The following is a 7,590-nucleotide window of genomic DNA, read 5'->3' as shown; positions in this document are numbered from 1 at the left end:
TCTTGCCACACCGTTCTGGCCTGCAAAGTTTCAGTGGACAGGTCTGCTACTACCCTTATGTGTCTACCCTTGTAGGTGAAGGCCCATTTTTCCCTAGCTGCTTTCAGAATTCTCTCTTTATCCTTGTATTGTTCCAGTTTCATTATGATATGCCATGGTGAAGACCTATTCTTGTTGAATCTGAAGGGAGTTCTCTGTGCCTCCTAGATTTGGATGTCTGCTTCCTTCCCCAGATTAGGGAAGTTCTCAGCTATAATTTGTTCAAGTAAACCTTTTGCTCCTTTCTCTCTCTCTGCTTCTTCTCGAACTCCTAAGATACAGATAAAAATATGGAATGTTTCACAAATGTGCATGTCATCCTTGCACAGGAGCCAGGCCAACCTTCTCTGTATCGCTCCAATTTTAGTGTATGCGATGCCAAAGTGAGCACTGTATATGATATTTAAAGACAGGTGATCTTAACGTATATGTCTTTTAGATATGTCTTTGGATAAATTTAGTTGCTTATCCTAACTGCTAGAGAATTTCCTAGAAGAAAAGCACAAGCAGGTACCTAGACAGTCATTTGATTCCCTGTTAGTACAGGAAAATCCACCTCTGTCATTTAATATTTCCCATCTTTTATGTCTTTTGAGTTTTCTCTGTCATAGTTGGTCATTGAGTTTGCATACTGATGAGAAAAGGCTGCGTAGCACCAATAACATTTATTCAAACTGGAGAAGCCTCTGGAACAGTGTTACAAAAAGGTCTTAGAGAGGACAACTATATCATCAATTGGCTAGCTATAAATAAGGGAGTTTAGAGGAGAGGAGAGGAACAAGGTGAGACTTAGTGATGGAAACCAGAATCCAAGAGAAACCTGGAATCATTTATACCCTTAACTCTCTTCATTCAAAGTCATCTGATGTAATCTTTTTAAGAAAAGCTTAAATGCAATTGTAAAACATGCCCTTATGCCAAGTAGTTAGTTTGATGCAATATTTCTGAGTTTCACTTTAAAAGTGGAAAACCGAAACATAAACACACGAGTTGTTAGGTGATAATACAAACTGATACATTTCAAAATTATATAAAGAAAATTTCCACCAGATATAGTCGTTTATTAATAATATATCCATATTACTGTAAGATTTCAGATGTTTTAAGAAAATGCTGATTTCCTTGCAAACTGTGGCCACAGAACTCCTTAATCAACAAAAATTCATATTAAAGACTTTATTATGTAAAATTGAATATTCCCCGTATTTAAATATATACTACAAGAAAGATATTAGGAAAAGACATTGATAATTGCAATGGGCCTATGAAAATGCCATTTGACTTTGTCCTCTCTAATAATAGTGTCAGTTACATGAATGGAGATGTAAAAAGAATAATATTCAAATATAGAATTGAAATAAAGTGGAAAGGAACACTAGTATCCTTTTAAAAGATAGTATTTTCAAATACTGGGTAAATGATAATGTGATGGGATTTACCAGGTATAAAAATTAAGGCTTGCATTTAGATTAAAATACAAACAGCTTCTCCGATGACTGTGGTGGTCTGCCTTCAGTGTCCACATTAATGTGGCCAGGAGATTTTAACGACCACAAATTCCACTGGAGCAAATATTGAGACAGAACTTGTCAAAACCCACATGTGATTTTGAGATTGCTTTAATAAAAGGACATTCACTAGATCAATAAAACTAATTGTTCTTCACTATTTTGGAGAGGGTAGCCAAATATGGAGGCTTGATTTAGATTCAAGGCACATTGTTTGAATACAACAGGTTACATTTCAATGGTGATCTGGAATCCAGGATGTATAAATAAGTATCAGTTCTGAAAAGCTATCAGTTCTGAAAAGGAGACAATGAACAGAATAACTGAGAGTCAGAATCAAACATCTGAAAAGCCCTGAGGGAGAACACACTTGTGTTGTTCTGCTCCAGAGGGCTGAGCTATGACCAATGATTCGGTAGGAGTGAGACATTTTGTGTAATAAGAAACTGCATGGTAGAGCAGCAAAGTGTGCAAGCTCTGGAGCCAGACCTGGCTCTGGAGCCAGGTTTCAATCTTCAGGGCACTGGGTGGCTCAGCTGGTTAAGCATCTGACTTCGGCTCAGGTCATGATCTTGCAGTCTGTGAGTTCAAGCCCCGTGTCGGGCTCTGTGATGACAGCTCAGAGCCTGGAGCCTGCTTCAGATTCTGTGTCTCCCTCTCTCTCTACCCCTCCTGTGCTCATGCTTGCTCGCTCTCAGAAATAAATAAACATTAAAAAAATCTCGTCTCCTTCTTTACCTAGGTGTATAATCTTGGGTTTGATTTTTCAACCTTGTGTATCCTATTGTCTTAACCAAAAAAAGTACAATGGGCTCTGGTGAATACTAAATGGATCAATACAAGTAAACATTTGGAGCATTTGGAATAGTAGTGAAGGATCAATACATATTCGTTTCTCTTCTAGATTTTAGATCTCTCCAATAATAAAAGTGATTGTGAGAAATGCTCACCGTAGTGAAGCATGTATGCAAGTTTTTGCTTCCTGTAAACAAATCGTGGGATTTTTGTCTTGGATCCTCTTCGGTAGTGGTGATATTTAAAACTGCTGGTAATTATGAGTCACTCATTATTAGGTATCTACATCTATATGACACCTTTTACAGAGTCTTTGAAGAGTCAGATTATTAGGTGCACATCTAGGTATAAGGCAATGTGAATCATCCTGATTTCACTCCTTTTTATTTTACTTTTTCATGGTGGTTTCTTCTCTTTTCTCCTTCTCAAAATGCTTCTCTAAAGTTAATATAGTTTTTGATTTATTCAATGCAGATGTAAATAATTGTTGTATTGAAAAGTGAATTTTCCCAGGAAATGTATTTATATATATATTTCTAATATAACAGATGGTCTAAAGACTTTATCTAAAAGGGCTGTATATCTAATTTGAAATTATAGTTAATGGTAACCCTTTGGTTGTAAGGAGACTCTGAAATTATTCATCAACAGTCACTAATTCTACTTTTGAAGAAAGATAATATCACTAGCTCTCTACAACTTGTAGGGAGGGGTGGTGGACTGCAACAAAGAGATATGGGAAGTGTCATTATTAATTGAGCGCAAATGTGAATTATGGTCCCTGTAATACCCTAGAGATCCCTTGTAGTCTCCTTGTCCATTCATTTTCATAGATAAGGTTTTGAAAGTCTCTTTCTGACGTTTCTTGTCTTTTCAAAAAATATTTCTCCATTTACTTCTTGCTCCTTAACATTTTTTTAAATTATTTTTTTAATGTCTGTTTATTTTTGAGAGAGAGAAAGAGACAGAGCGCAAGTGGGGGAGGGGCAGAGAGCGAGGGAGACACAGAATCCAAGGCAGGCTCTGTGCTGACAGCTCAGTGCAAGGCTTGAACTTACAACCTGAAAGTCATGACAGGAGCTGAGTTGACACTTAACTGACTGAACCACCCAGGAGCCCCTCCTTAATATTTTTAAAGCTTCGTTGACCATCAGCTGTTTCATGACTCCCAAAATTTTACCTCCAAACCACTCTCATAGGTCAAAAATTGTATTCCCTTGGAATTGTAAAGTTTATTTTTTTTAATTTTTTTTTCAACGTTTATTTTACTTTTGGGACAGAGAGAGACAGAGCATGAACGGGGGAGGGGCAGAGAGAGAGGGAGACACAGAATCGGAAACAGGCTCCAGGCTCTGAGGCATCAGCCCAGAGCCCGACGCGGGGCTCGAACTCACGGAGCGCGAGATCGTGACCTGGCTGAAGTCAGACGCTTAACCGACTGCGCCACCCAGGCGCCCCTGGACTTGTAAAGTTTAAAAAACCCCTCAAACTCAGTGTTGCTAAAGTTGAAGTGAATGGTTTCTTCCTATAAACCTGGTTCTGCTCCAAGTTTCCTTATAGCATGTAAAGGAATCTCCATTAATAGTTGAACAAGACAAAAACCTAGGAGTCCTGCTTCCGTCTTCTCTCTTCTTTTCCCTCACCTCCTTATATCCAATCTGGCATTGAGGGCTATATATTTTACCTCTTAAATATCTCTCAATTCTGTATATGCCTTTGCAATCAATAACTTCTGCCACATTCCCAAGGTTCAGAAGCTTTCTAACCTCTCCCATTCCTTCCATTCCTTCCCCCTTTCAGTCCATTCTTTACAAGGAAACTAAAAAGTACAAACAGAAAATGTTCTTTCTTTCCTTACTTATAGATAACTTTACTATGAGATAATTGACATAGAATAAACTGCACATACTTATAGAATATAAGCTGCCCATATAACATGTAAAATTTAATAAGTGTTGACATATGTGTAATCCCCAAAATTACAGAAAAAAAAAACCCTGATAATGAACAAACCATACAAAATTTCCTTCTGCCCCTTGTACTCCTTGTCTTATTCCCCTCCTTATCTACACTCCTTGCTCCAGGCAACTGCTGAGCTGCTTTCTGTCACAATAAATTTGTTGGGGCTTTCTAGAATTCCATATATATGGAACCATGAGGCATATACTCTTCTGTCTGGCTTTACTTATTTAGCCTAATTATTTTGAGATTATCTATGTTACACTAACAATAATGTATTCCTTTGTATTGATGAGTAATATTCCTTTGTGTAGCTATATCACTTTGTGTAGCTTTTTTATCCATTTACCTGTTGACGGATATTTGAGATGCTTCCAGTTTGGGGCTATTATAAATATAGCTGCAATGAACACTATGTAAAATTCTCTCTGAATATACATTTATCTGGGTAAATAATACCTAGAAGCAGAATGCATTGGTCATAGGGTAGCCTTGTATTTCACTTTTTTTTTTTTTAATTTTTTTTTCAACGTTTATTTATTTTGGGGACAGAGAGAGACAGAGCATGAAAGGGGGAGGGGCAGAGAGAGAGGGAGACACAGAATCAGAAACAGGCTCCAGGCTCTGAGCCATCAGCCCAGAGCCTGACGCGGGGCTCCAACTCACGGACCGCAAGATCGTGACCTGGCTGAAGTCGGACGCTTAACCTACTGCACCAACCAGGCGCCCCTTGTATTTCACTTTTTAAGGTACTACAAAAGTGCTTTCCAAAGTAATTGTATGATACATTCCAAACAGCCAAAGTGAAATTTCTATTGGCTTCACATCCTCACCAATACTTAATATACTTAGTCTTTTTAACCTCAAATATTATTCTGTGTGTGATTTAGTATCTTATTGTGGTTTCAATTTGTATTTCTCTAGTGGTGATATTGAAAAGTCTTTTCATGTGATTGTTTTCCGCCCATATCTTTTTTAGTGGAATATTCTTTCAAGTCTTTCACCTACATTTTAAAAATTGGTTCTATTTTTCTTAAATTTGAATTGTTCAAGTTATCTATATACTCTAGATAGACTTCTTTTGAGAGATACATGTTTTCTAAATACTTGCTACCAGTCTGTAGACTGCTTTTCTATTATATAAAATATAATTTTGTTGTTACAGTTATATTAGTGTCCTTTAAAGAACACAATTTTGGAGGTTCCTGGGTGTCACAGTTTATTAAGCATCCTACTTAGGCCCGGGTAATGATCTCACAGTTTGTGGGTTCGAGCCCTATGTCAGGCTCAGTGCTAACAGCTCAGAGCCTGGAGCCTGCTTCGGATTCTGTGTCTCCCTCTCTCTCTGCCCCTCCCCCAGTTGTGTTTTCTCTCTCTCTCTCTCTCTCTTTCTCTCTCTCCCCTCTCTGTCAGAAATAAACATAAAAAATTTTAAATAAAAATATAAGGAACAAAGTTTTCATTTTGATGAAGTCCAATTTATTGATTTATTTTCCTTTTGTTAGTACTTAAGAATTTTGGGCAAGAAAATAGTTACTTAGAGTTTTACCTAGTTTCTAGTTTCTTCTAGAAATTTTGTAGGCATAGCTATTACATTGTTGTATGGGAATGTCGTGTGATCCATGTTTAATTAATTATTATATATAGCGTCAGGTAAGGTTGAAGCTTATTTCTTTGGAACCAGTATCTTTTTTGAAACAAGATTATAATTTATCCCATTGAATTGCCTTGGTACTTTTATTAAAAATCAGTTGATTATGCGTGTGTATTTCTAGACTCTTCTATTCCTTTGATCTATGTATTTGTCTTTACTCTAATACCAGACTGTGTTGGTTACTATAACTTTATGTCTTGTAATCCAGGAAAATAGGTTCTTCCTTTTTTTTTCTTCATTTTCAAAATCATACTTACTGTTCTATGCTCTTTACTTATCCATATGCATATATTCTGTTTGGTACATTAATTAACATTCATCTTTTAGATAACAACTCAGATATCCCTTCATCAGCAAACTTTTTCCTGATGCCATCTTTGAATACATAATTTCCCAGTACCATAGGCTCTTTCTACCTCCTTTAATTTTTCCTTCAGAGAACTTGCTACAATGTGTAATTAGTTGGGTGTTTGTTTTTGTTCTTGTTTTACTTAATTTTTGCTTTTTCCCTTCTGAAGGCAGGAACTGTATCATTTTACAAACACAGAATTTAGTAGAGACAGTCCTCATTTCTCACAGTTTTGCTATGCAAAAATTCCAGTTATCGCTGAAATTAGTTCAATAACACCAGTCCCCAAAAACATGGTTTATGTTTCAGTTACTACTATGTATTAACTGTGAGGAATTACACAAAGTACAAACATTGCTGCTACATCTTCAATACACACACAACTATGTGAATAACGTATGGCTTGTGTTTTTCTTTGTTTGTTTGTTTTTGTTTTTGTGTTTTTCCCCCTAAAATCTGTCAGTGACTGGTCCTTGCATATCTGTTATTCAGTTTATGTACAGACAGCAAAACATAAAATTACATCTCCTCCTTGGACCCCAGTGATAAATCCATATGGCACTTTCCAAAAATATAAATTGAAAGGTTGCCCAACAAAGAAAAGTGCTGAAAAGAAACAAAAAGTGGTAATGCTGGAAGTGAAACTCAAATTGCACATCCATGGAGTTACAGAAGAAATAACCAAGAGAGGGAATGTTAATGTAGTTTTCCTTTGATAGACAGTAGACATATGGAGGAGTTTGGTAAAGCTGAATTTATTGAGAAAAATGAGGAAAGTGGCCGTGGTGTAAGGCTAAATATTTTATAGGGAAATTGGTACTGGCCCAAACCTTCATAACTAAAGGAATTCTGACAGATATTTTACAACATTAAAAGTATAAAATATAAAACATTAGAAGCTGATTCCAACTGTCTTAGCTTGGACTTTCATTTAAATACCATAGTTTGGGTGGTTTGTAATCAACAGAAATTAATTTCTAATAGTTCTGGAGGCTGGAAGTCCAAGATCAGGGTGATAGCATGGTGTGTACCCTTTTCTGGGTTGCAAGTGGGTGACTTCTTGTGTCCTCTCATGACTCTTTGGCCTCTTCTTATAAAAGCATTAATCCTATTCAAGATTATAGGTCCTCATGACCATGACTTAATTATCCCCTAAAGGCCCCACTTTGGAACCCAATAACAGTGGGATTAGTATTTCAACATACATTTTGGGTGACATAAAAACATACATTTTGGGTGACATAAACTAACATTTTGGGTGACATAAACATTCCAACTTAGAAAGG

General features: G+C 36.6%; 1 non-coding gene across 1 annotated transcript; it reads right to left on the bottom strand.

Annotated features, from left to right (window-relative positions):
- Nucleotides 1–323: 323 nt before the first annotated feature.
- On the bottom strand, nt 324–430 carry LOC121030178 (U6 spliceosomal RNA). The gene has a single exon (XR_005790107.1). It is a non-coding gene; the product is annotated as a U6 spliceosomal RNA (small nuclear RNA).
- Between the last annotated feature and the right edge of the window lie 7,160 nt (nt 431–7,590).

Source organism: Herpailurus yagouaroundi, unplaced genomic scaffold, assembly GCF_014898765.1.
Source record: "Herpailurus yagouaroundi ecotype Mexico unplaced genomic scaffold, PumYag 139, whole genome shotgun sequence".
NCBI lineage: Eukaryota > Metazoa > Chordata > Mammalia > Carnivora > Felidae > Herpailurus > Herpailurus yagouaroundi.
Note: the sequence above shows the minus strand (reverse complement) of the source record. Positions and strands in the feature narration are given on the sequence as shown.